Here is a 12,992-nt window from a genome sequence, read left to right as displayed (position 1 = left end):
TTTTTTAATTCACTTCCGACATAGAACACAAGTACATTGAGGTGTTCTTACAAATGCATATAACGTCGTTTCTTCTACCATTAGTGGAGTCCAAGCCGGTCCGGTCGACACTGTACAGTAAATAATGACGGTACTGCAATGGTGCTGAACATGGTAGTGCAATTGTGCCGTGGCAGTTTTTCAGTGCAAAGAAGTAACTGGATCCGGCAGAGTGTGTACTTGTTGCAGTGAGACAAGCCGAGGCGGACCGAGAGCATAGAATATCAGCGGACTAATCAGTTGGCGTACAAATTTAGAGGGATGGGTTGTTGTCAAGAGAAACAGGTTCAAAGGGGAAAAGAGGTCCTTCTTCCTTCACTCAGAGAGTGTTTACGAGCTCTAACATGTTGCCCGATCAATTGGATCGGATTTCACTGGACTTCTGAAGTGTCGACATGAGCACTTGGAAAGGAAAGATGAATAGGGCTTCTGACGAAATGCAATATTTGTGAATACTTCATGTGGACACGTTTGGCCGAATATTCGTGACTATATCATAAAGAATCTGTGATCAAGTTAGCGGTCGGGTCTCACACTTCTTTGGGCAAGATGATCTGGGACACCTGATGGAATTCTGATCTCCGTAGCGGTCAGGATGTTTCGCATGTGCTCCGGGATACCCGGCGGGCGGATTGGAATTGGTTATTTTCACTATTGTCACACTTACCGTAAAGCAGTGAAATGGACGTTCATCGAAAAGCTTATTATGGATAGTATTCATGCAGAACAAATCATTATACAGTGAACTGCAGTAAAACAACAGCGGTGCAGAATAAATTGTAAAGCTGCAGGTGAACAGTGAGGCACAATACCACATCAAGATTCACGGTGAGGCCGTTTCAATCTTTCCCGCTTGACACAAGCCACAGCAAGAGAGAAACCCGTAAAGGAGCCGACTCACTGTAAACACTGTAAAAGGACAGTGAAGGGAAGGAACAGAAGCTGGAAAGTGATAGGAAAGTTAAGCGGAGTGGGAAGGCAGGGGACTGGGGAGTCGGGATGAAAGGGATTCATAAATAAGCCGGGAGCTGATAGCTGGAAGACGAATCTGAAAGGACAGAAGTCCCTGGAATCATGTAAAGAATTTCGATGCTGATGGGCAGGTCATGAGGGTGTGGATGGCGAGAACGCACGAGAAGCTCACCTGACTGAGGGGAAAGGAAAGGAAGTGCTGTGAGAAAATGGTCGAGATTGTTTACCGGCGGTAACAGAAAGGGATGTGCTCTAGACAAGAAAACCCATTGTGGGTCATCTGTTGCAGTGCGAACCCTTGTAGTGGTCACCCTGATTCACATGCGATCAGTGACTCACCGCGGGCGGATTGTAATTGGATTTGTTTGATTAATTGTTTTATTATGTAATTGGATTTGTTTATTATGATGTATACGGTAAAGCAATGAATTGGATGTTCATGGAAAAGCTTGTGGTTCATAGTATTCATGGAGAATAAATTTTATACAGTGAATTGAAGTAAAACATCAGCAGTGCAGTATAAGTTGTAACAGCTACAGGTGAACAATAATGCACAATACTACAAGGAGATAACTTGTGAGGTCAATGGTCAGTCATATAGGCTCTCCTCTAGCCCCAGCAATACGGACGACCTGAAGGAGTCAACTCGCTGTAAACACCTTCGCGTCGTAAAACATGTAAACACAAACGCTTCCAGGCATCGCTCAGATTCGGCAACACAGAACGCAAGAAGAATTGTTAGCAGGAAAGTCAACAAAAACGTATTTCATCTGCGAGAAACCAATTACTTCGTTATTCTCGAGGTACCTAAACAGCCTGGCCGGAGCGGCAATACTTCATATGCAAACCATTGGGCGTTAAGTGAAATCACTGGTGCTCAGATTGTGACACCTCCTCTGCATTGTTGAGGTCTGACGTTGGCTCAATAACCACTTCATCTACCAGTTTGGATCTGTCCCTGCGGCTGCCTAGAGCCGCCGACACCACCAGACCACACACCCCCCCAACCCCGCAGTAGTAATTATTCCCCTTCCCCTTCCCACACTGACATATCTATTCTAGCTCTTGTCGGTCGCCGAATTGATCCTCTGTGAACAAACTTGAATAACTTACACTTAATTTTCCGCTTGTGCGCTCACCAGTATCACCGCAAAAACATCGATTACCCAAGATGGTGGAAATCTGTGGCTGCAAGGAGTTTCTGCAATATTTGTCATCGTTTCAGCGATAGCCATCTCAGAACATTCTGTCCCGTCTGATTCTGGGAAGTGAGTTAATTGACCGCTGCAGATAATGGAAATCATGACCAAAACGAAGAAATTGTAGGAGGAAGCCAGCGTGCCAGGCAGAAAGGATACAGGGAAAGGGGCCGTTTCGTGCCAACACGCTCCTTTAGGTTTGGAAGGGATATCGACAGAAGCCCGGTAATAAACAAAAGTTCCGTTGAAGGGGAGGAGCCGAAACTAGAAGCTTATATCTGAGTTCAGCTGAGCGGGAAAGCAGGTGGTTTGGAAAGGTGGCATGAAACAGAATCACAAGTGAAGCAGGGAGTTGATCAGTGGAAGACAAAAGAGCAGAGGAAGACGAAGAGGACTGTGAACCATGGAATAAAGCACAGAGCCTGGGAACTAGAGGATGGTGATAGACACGTCATGAGGGCGGGGTGGCCGAGAATGCGCGAGAAGCTCAACATACTGCAGGAAAACAAAGGGGTAAGCGGTGAGAAAAAAGTAGATTCTGTCCCGTCGGTAAGAGAAATAGAGAACCAGATGTATTATGAGGTGTTACTCCTTTTACCTGAGTTGGACTTATCGTGGCAGATTTGGAAGCTGTGGATCGACATAACGTGTCGGGATGTGTTCCGGAACTCAAATAGATGACACCAACTGATCCTGAATGAAGCGGCGAATAGAGTAGGTGTGTCCTATGAAACGATCCCTCAGTCTACCTGGGGTCCCAATGAGTTAGAGGAAGCCGTAGTGGGAGCACGGGATGCAGTCAATGACCCTGAAAGGTTCGCAGGTGAAAGCATTGCCGTAGATGAAAGGGCGGCTTCGGGCCTTAAAGACGATGAAGAGATAGTATATGGGCAAGTGTATTATTGAGCAAGTTGGCAAGAATGAGAGACAGCTGTTGAAAGCGACGAGTAAATAAAAGAATCCCGCACGGAACGATCTTTGAAACTGGACATGGGGAAGAGGAAGACGTGTTTGGTGGTAGAGTCGATTTATAGATTCCAGATGCTATGGTACATATCTTGCATGCGGAGACTCGTGGCATGGTATCTGCGGACAAGGAGACCAATATCCTTTATTTTTTATGTATTATTTGTTGTGGCATTGAGTGATGAAAATACAGCAGATACTGTTGATGTAGGCGTAGATCATGGTGGAAGGGAATTTCTGTTTACTGTAAAATATGGAAATGTCGCCTCCCTTCTCCCCCAACTCCCCACGACTAGAGAGAATATACTCATCCAAAGAAAGGATAGAATGGAATAGCATCTTGCATGTGTTAGTGGGACATCGTGTATCGGTTCAACAACCGCGAGAATCAATGGTTTTCCAAACGATGTTGATATACAATCTGTCTCTTGAATTGGGGCGAAGATGTCCAGAGTCCAGAGTCGAGTCAGGCATATGAATGGGAACGAATAAATCTGACGGCGGTCAGGAAAGTTGTAGGCAACACTGATGAAATTGGCGAGTTCAGCTTCAGTGCGGGTAGCAGCACTAATTCATCGTCGGTGTAGAGATTGAATGGGTTGTCTTGGGAGCACAGACGCCCTCTTAGGAGTATCACAGGAATGCTTGATTCAGACGAAAACAAACTCCAAAATTAGACAGTTTTGTCAGATACGGAAAGCAGGGGAAATAGGTCCCCCCCCCCCACCAGGCTTCAGCTGAGGTGCAAAGGGGATGCTGAGGCCAGTAATGCGGTCGGGATAGGCTGTAAGCAGCTGTTTTGGAATTCAAAGGCAACACACACACAAAATGCTGGAGGAATACAGGTCAGGCAGCAACAATGGAAAAGAGTAGACAGATAAATTGTCGGGCCAACACCCTTCATTAGGAGACCGATTTTTCTGTCTGTTGTTTTGTCCTACGGGCATCTGCATCTGTGTTTGTTTTGTAAGTCAGTTCGTCGCATTGTTTGCATTTACCCTCAGGTGGGTGTACAGAAGAGGGGGCAGTAAGGCAGTTGAATTGTAATGTCATACATCATTTATTTCTAACATTTTCTTAGTTTCAAAAACAGATTCAGTGGGTATTTCACCACATTCCTTAGTTCATCTTGGAATTTGCTCTGAGTCTGGGCGTAAATACACGAGTTGGTGCAGGAACTGAGGATCTGCAGCATTCCCGATGTGTATTCTGTGATAAAACGGGGATCCATGATAGAATAATAAACAGCACTCTTTGAAATCCGTTGATAGATATAAAACACCACCTGTGTTATCCACAATAATATGAAACTACCGGTAATGCTGAAGAGCAAAACAATGGATTTGCGACGGTTCTCCATCTCCCTGTCCTTTTCATTCTCTCTACTCTTTTGTCTCCGGAACACCCCTACGGGCTCGATTGGACGCTAGAATCTGCCGGACAGTCTGAATATTGAGCAGCAAAATCAGAAAGAATGGGACACAAGGGGTTAAAATCCTGTGAATCATCGTTCATGCCGCCCATGGGGGGCTGGGGGGGGGTGGAATATTTGTAGCTCGTTGTATAAACACAATACCATAGTACACCATCAATTAATACAAAAGGCACGTATACTCAGCCCCAGGGGACACTACCCAAACAGGCCAGCACACTCACTGTCCCGATAACCACAGCTGCCGTTCTCTCCGTGCAATATTTTGTTTTCAGCTTCTCACAGCAAATAGCCACAAATCGATCGACGGTGAAAGCGACAGTCAGCCAGACAGAGGTCGCAGTTCTCGCAATAAACAACCATTCATGGAGTCTGAACACAGAGGTCATCTCCAGGAATGATCCAGGAAAATAATGAAAAACAGTCAACCTCAGTAGCGTATCGGAGCTAAGAACCTGTAGATCGGCCACAGCCATCCCAACCATGTAGCGAGAGACACATTTGGAGAGACCGCACTTTCCCCCGGACAGGAACACAATCGCCACAAAGTTCGCTGGAAGGGAGACGAGTAGCAGAAAGTTGAGAAAATACTGAGCAGAAGCCAATGCAGCTGTTCAGGCAATCCTGTAATATTTCCACTTTATTGTTGATTTTAAAAGTGAAAGAGTCGAGAGACGGTGCACAGGCCGCGTAAAAAATGCCGGAGTATACTCCAAAAACTGCAGTCACACAGTTATTAGAAACCCACAATTTCTATGGTGCCACATGGAACTCCTCACATTTGCTAAATTTTTACAGCAATAGTTGGTTTGATTGTTACTCAGACAACCGCTTAAATACAAATGAGGCAATCAATCAATATGATCTCCGCGGACTCTATAACCACAATATTTGCAAATACAGTGCAGCTGCTACAAAACCAAAAACACAGAGACCCGAGCATCACATTATTGAGCACAAACAGCAGAGAGAACGCAGCCTAACCCGCTGAATTCCACAGATGTTCGCCGATGCGCTAAATTCCTGCAGCGGTTTGGTTTCGATCCAGTTCCCTGAATCCACTGCGCGGTGTTTTCATTATGTTCCTGAAATGAAGTATACCTGGTCTGGACCGGTGACAGTGGAAACCTGCGACAGAGAGAATCACAGCATCGGAATTCAACTTCAATTCCCAGCAACGGCAGCTGACACTGTTGCTTACCGAGAATTCCAAAGACTGAAATAAATGGATAGTAAACTGCTTCTATTCGAAAGATGACCGGATACAGTATTTCAGTGAGAACCTGTTACTGTACAATTCACAGCTCCAGCAGACACTCTGAGCTGATGCATTCAAAACGGCCGTGATTTATACAAAGTATTGGTCTCCAGAGATGTGTTTTCACCCCGACTAATTTTACTTGTTCTAGTTACTTGAACAAGCACCATAGTTCAACACCATTGCGTCTGACGTAAATATTGGACTGAATAAAGACAAATACATCGAAATTCTTGGCATTACCTCGGCAATGATTTATCTGGTGGAAATGATGACGGAGCTCTAATGACAAAGACTGTGCTTTGTCGTCGAGCAGCTACATTTACAGATTAAATGTTTTTTGTTGACTAAACATATATCTATAAACGGAATTCACCGACCCTGACCATACGACCCCGAAATCTGCCTCTGCGGTTTCCTATTTTGAACTGTCTGCCTATCAGTGCTTCAGCTGCTTCCTAACCACACACAAATACACACACACACACACACACACACACACACACACACACACACACACACACACACACACACACACACACACACACACACACACACACACACACACACACACACACACACACACATTGAGAACATGACTTGGCTGCTCATTCGATTTCTACCCACTACAATTCTGTACACCTCTTTCAAGTGCCAGCCAGTGGTGATAACTTTTAAATGTTAGAGCTACAATGCAATCTTTGTACTCTCAATGTCTCCCTCTCTCTTGCTCCCTCGCCCGCCCTCCCTCGTGCTCTTTGATAATACGTTTCTCCCTTTCCCCCTCTCTCTCTCTCCCTGTCTCCCTCTCTCTCGCGCGTACGCTCTCCCTGGTGGTGTTTCTCTGTGTCTGTTTCTCCCTCTCTCCCGCGCTCTCTCTCACATCCGCAAGTACATGCAATGGGTATTTTGTCATCAGTTATAAAACAGTTTAAATTGAATTTCCGGAAGGTGTTTCAAGGGGAGAAAAAGAAACGACTGTTAGAGAAAGAGGAGTTAAATAAGGTGCATGTAAGGACGGGTTATGATGGGGGCGAGTAGGAGTGGTTCCTACAAACGAAAATATACTCCAAGAATAGAGAAACAGGGGTAACGAGATCGCATCAACTTCATTTTAATCGGGGTGGGAGGTAAGGAACAAACGAGATTTCTCTGAGATGCTGAGGTCTGCGATGCCTTCGACATCAGCTCTGAACAACTCTAGGGTAACACTCACAAAATGCTGGAGGAACTCAGCAGAACAGATATCAGCATGCGAAAGAGAAAACAGTATACGACTTGGGGAAAACCCCAGTATCAATTTCTGTATCATCAGTATCTGATTTTGAGTGTTTTATTTCGTATTTCGAACACTTGCAGATTTTCTCGTGCTCCTTCTGCATCTGCTCATCACATTGTTTTCCATTTACCCACAAATGGCGGTACACAACACGGAGAATTAATGTAACCAGAGTACAATAATTTACAGCATTTATTTCAAGAGTTTAATACCTTTCAGAATCCAATTCAGTGGGCATTTCACCGCGTTTTTTATTTCCTCCCGGAATTTGCTCTGAGTCAGGGCATAGATACACGTGTTGGTGCAGGAACTCAGAACCTGAAGCATTCCCGATGTGTATTCTGTGATGTAACGGGGATCAGTGACAGAATAAACAAAACTCATCGTAATCCGTTGATAGATATAAAATACCAGCTGTGTTATCCACAACAATATGAAACTACTGGTGAGGCTGAAAAGCAAAACGATGGATTTGCGTCGGTTCTCCATCTCCCGGTCCTTGTCACTCTCTCCACTCTTTTGTCCCCGGAGCCCCCTGCGGGATCGACTGGCCGCTAGAATCCGCCTCACAGTCAGAATATTGAACAGCAAAATCAGAAAGAATGGGACACAAGGGGTTAACATACGGTGAAATATCGCAAATACCACCCATGAGGGAGAGGTTTTGTAGTTCGCGGTATAAACACAGTACCAGGGAACACATCAACTATCTCTTTAGGCGCGTATATAAAGCCCCAGGGGACGCACTCCAAGCAGGTCAGCAGACTCACTGTCCCGATAACCACGGCCGCCGTTCTCTCGCTGCAATATTTTGTTTTCAGCTTCTCACAGCAAATAGCTACAAATCGATCGACGGTGAAAGCGACAGTCAGCCAGACAGAGGTCGCAGTGCTCGCAAAAATCAACCATCCATTGAGACTACACACGGGAGTGATGACCAGGAATGATGGGGGAAAATAAAACCAAGCAGTCCTCATCAGCAGCGGATCCGAGATAACGACCAGGAGATCGGCCGCGGCCATTACCACCATGTAGCAAGTGACACATTTGGAGAGACCACACTTTCCCCGGGACAGGATCACAATCGCCACTAAGTTCGCTGGAAGAGAGACGGGAAACAACAATTTGTGAACATACATCCAATGCAGCAGTTTGATGGGATCATGTAATATTTCAAACTTATTGTTGCATTTAGCCGTATAAGTTTCACAAGAAGGCGCAGAACTGATGCAGACAGAAGAATTGTACATAGTAAAATAAAGTCAATATGATCTGAATACGGATTCTTTGTGAATGACCGAATTATGAAGTTGTATCGGAGAATCACATTCTTGTAACTTCCACCTCAACTTCATTGCGGGATGGACCATTTTCACTTCGCCCCTTCCGTGTCGCATATGGAACTCTGTGAGAAGTCAATAAAATAGAATATATTTCACGTTATTGATAATTATGTTGTGTTAATTGGCTCGGCAGAGACTCCATTGGGCTCTGCATTTAGTACTTCACATATAGTAACAGCGCACATATTTATTAAAATCCTCGTTTCATACTACAACAAGGAGCTCTTCTCATTTGCTAAAGTGCTACATCCATTCGATGGTTTGATTGTTACAGCTAACACAGACAGTCTCTCACAAAGAATTGCAAGCAATGCATTGGTATAAACTCCTTGGCCTGTAAATGCGCAATATTAGCAAATGCAGTGCAGCTGCTACAAAACCAAAAACACAGAGACCGGAATATTACTGATCGCAAGCTGCAGGAGGAACGCTGCCTAACCCGTTGAATTCCACTGATGTTGGCGGATCCGCTGAATTGCTGCAGCGGATTGTTTTCAGATCCATATCCCTAAATCCACAGTCCTGGATTTTCTGTTCTTTTCCTGAAACACGGAATAATGCGACTGGACTTGTGGCAGTAGAAACCAGCGACTGAAGCAGTCACAACATTGGAATCATAATTAAATTCCCAGCAACGGCAGTTGACACAGCATCTTACCGGGAATTCCAAAGGCTGAAATAAAAGGATAGTAAACTTCTTCTATCCGCAAGAAGACTAAGTACTCAATTTCACTGAGAACGTGAGACTTCTGTTGCTCCTGCAATCACAGTTCTGGCGGACACTGCAGGCTGATGCTTTCAAAGCGGCCCTGATTTATAAAGAGGATCTGTCTCCAGAGATATGATTATACCGCTGACTAACTTTCTCAGTCACAGTTCCTTGAACAAACACTTTAATTCAACAGATTTTTTTTTCTCTCTGCGGGACATATTGGGCAAATTGATCACCAACACTTCGACATCCTTGAACATTATCTCAGCAGTAACTCATCTGGTAGAAACAATTCCACAGCTCTACCGACAGATACCGAGCTTTGATACAGAGCAGCCACTTTAACAGGTTTCACTATTGTATTGCTTAATTTAACGGAGTTCAATGACACCGTCCGAATTCAAACTTATGTCCCTACCGTTTCCGATTTTACACTGTCCATCAGACTTTCGGTTCCCTTAAAGCCACACGGAAACACACACACACACACACACACACACACACACACACACACACACACACACACACACACACACACACACACACACACACACACAAAAGCACACTCGCAAATACACATACAGACACAAGGAGACACATGCATGAACACAGATAGACAGAACAACGTCGTGTTGGCAGCAGTCAAGAAACCACGTTGTTGATGTGCAAATACGATGAATTTGTCGATCTCGGAATTCAAAGGCAACACACATAAGATGCTGGAAAACTTTTGCTGAGTTTCTCCAGCATTTTATGATTTTGCTGATATATGAGCATCCCAAATCTGCCAGAGGTCAAACGAAATTTGAGAAGAATTGTTTCAATCTGCAAAGTAAAGGGCAGACCGGTTAAATAAATAAAAAAAAAATGTACTCCAAAATTGGGAGATAAACAAATGCAGAATGGCTGATAGTGAATGACCAGCGTCAGAGAAAATGTTGATATATATGTGCGTGCGTGTGAGTGTGTGTGTGTGTGTTTGTGCGAGAGAGAGAGAGAGAGAGAGAGAGAGAGAGAGAGAGAGAGAGAGAGAGAGAGAGAGAGAGAGAGAGAGAGAGAGAGAGAGAGAGAGAGAGAGAGAGAGAGAGAGAGAGAGAGAGAGAAGGAGATATGGAGAGAGGAAGAGACAGACAGACAGCCAGATTTGCACTGGCACTGGCTGCATCGGCCGCGTCACACAGCCGTCTGACTTTTCCTGTTACTGGCTCATTTTCGTTCTCCTACCACAGGGATAGATTTCTGTCAAATCCGATATCCCCTCCTGTCCAGCGACAACGTATAGAGCAGGCGCTAGTCTCTCACACACGTTGTGTCGTAGAGCACAGACAGACCGGCAGCTCATCAGTTCTACAGTCTCAGACAGCACAGGCATACAATCCCACAGTGAGCCCAAGTTCCAGATACACATTTCCAATACAACTGTTACATTGAACCATAGACAGTCAATCCTTCCATGGCATTCTATACCGTATTATTCTACAGGCAGAACCTCAGGCCCACACCCCACATCCCTACCCACGGATGTAGGAAGAGAGTCACAACAGCGTTGGCAGAGTCACTGTCAGTTCAGAAAAGAAAGAAAAAAACACAGTTGGAAAATTCGGAACTATTGAATGTGGTGTGGGTGGAGTTTAAGAAAGTTTCTGATAAGCACATGGGATTGTGAGTAATGTATTTTGTTGCCCAAAGAGGGTTCTCCAGGAAATTGTATCACTGCTGACTCATTTGTCCGCTGTGCTGGCTCAGCGACAAACTGCTCATGGCCCAGTCATGGTAACTGACATTGCCACAATGCACAACTTTCTCTACATGTTGAGTTAAACCTGTAAGTGTGGTATCTGCTCTTATTTCCAGTGTAAATCTTAATTTATTTCAAATCCATATTTTCCAATTTTCTTTCCCCTGCAAGCCAATCTGGACTATCAGTTGTCTTTGCACTCAGGGCTCCCGTTTTCCCTCACACAATTTTGTTCGGAACGGGGGGCAAGCACTTGGATATTTTCCTTTCTCTTTGATATTCGAATAAACCTGCCCTTGTTCTCTGGGGAAGGGAACTGACAATTACCCCATTGATAGCAACTGTTCCAATCTTCTGGGAAAATCCTCACGTCTCCCAAGTCAGGGCCATCATGTACATCAGTTACTAATGATGAAGACATTTCTGATTCTCTTCCACCATTCTCAGCTGGTCGTTATGGTAACACTCACTTTGTACACTGACGGACTTGGTTTGCTTGTAACTTCATCAAAGCTGCGATTTAAAAATGAAGAAGATTGGTGTATCCTAATCATCACCTGTTATCCTGAGCAATTCAGAATCCAGACTGGGGGGCGGACATAAACCCGCAGATGCTGCAGCTCCGCGGTAAACGGGCTCACATGACGCATGTCAATATCAGAATCAGGTTCAATATCACCGGATATGTCATTAAAACTTGTTGTCTTTAGGGCAGTAGTACCAAATACACAATGATAGAGAAAGAGAACTGTGAACTACAATAAGTGTGTTTGTGTGTGTGTATGTGTGTTTTTTATTAATGAAGTATCTGTGTAAAATATAAATAAAAGAGTAATAAACCGATTGCCCATTTTAATTGTGTGGAAATATTAGACAGCCTGGGCTGCTGAATTGGATCTTCCGCAGGGTGGTTGATGTGGACTGTACACATTTGTCAGAAGCACAGATTAAGTTTTAAATCTCGGAAAGATACGGTCACATACTGGGAAATATTGACTGCTCATCGGCAAAGGAGTCAGGAAATATGCCCACCCCCAATGAGAGGACATGACAGATCTGGATTTTGTTGCTTTGTTAGAACAGGCGACAGATTAAACTACACATAGACGAGAAACAAGCCCGCAGATGCTGCAGATCTGCGGTGAAATGGGAGCGGGAAACGTGATCACGTGACCGGTTTACGGACTCCCATCTGACCCGGTGACTCTTCTTCTCAGCCCTCACACGCCGCCCCGCCCACCTGCAGTATTTTCTGCATAATTTCAGGTTTACAGTAACTACATTTTTATTCTTTTCTTCGGTATCTTCTCCCTCGGTCTCTCTCGTGACACACAGTCACGGGTTTGACCTTCATACATACAATTTACAACCAAAACAGAAATGCGTCATTTAAATTATTTCTGTGTGTATAAAACATGATTTCTATTCACATTCCTCTGGCCCCACTGGACAGGAACACGGACATAGCACCAATTGAGTAACAGCCGGAGTTGGCCATTCCGCCCCTCGAACCATCAACAAGATGGCGCTGCTCTCTCATATCAGCCATGTTTCTGCCCGATCCTCATTCCATCGATACCTTCGGGCTCGAAACAGAGACGTATTCGTCGCCCTCTGTGGTGGGGATTCACAAACATTCACTACCCTTGGAGTGGAGACATTTCCCTCATAATAGTCCCGGACAGTCCACCCCCTTTTTCAGTGACTGGGATCCCTGCTTCAACCGGTAATGATGTTGAGCATTTCCATGCGTTCTCCTCTCTGTCCTCCATTCTCTAAATGAAAAGATGATCACATTTGATATTTCTTAATATGATGCTCCACCCCGCTACAGGGATCAATCTGGTCAATCCTTAGTGCACCCACCTTGATAAATACTGTCAAGCCTCTATCTTTATGCTCTATGAAATGAACCTTCACAAAATGCAGGTTTTAGGGGATCCAGCAGGTCAGGCAACTTCTATGAAATGGAGTAAGCGGTCGACATTTTGGACCGAGACCCGTCTTCAAGACTCAGGGAAGTGGTGGGGGTGTCGGGGGGATTCACCTGAACT

This window comes from Hemitrygon akajei, unplaced genomic scaffold, assembly GCF_048418815.1.
Source record: "Hemitrygon akajei unplaced genomic scaffold, sHemAka1.3 Scf000134, whole genome shotgun sequence".
NCBI lineage: Eukaryota > Metazoa > Chordata > Chondrichthyes > Myliobatiformes > Dasyatidae > Hemitrygon > Hemitrygon akajei.
Note: the sequence above shows the minus strand (reverse complement) of the source record.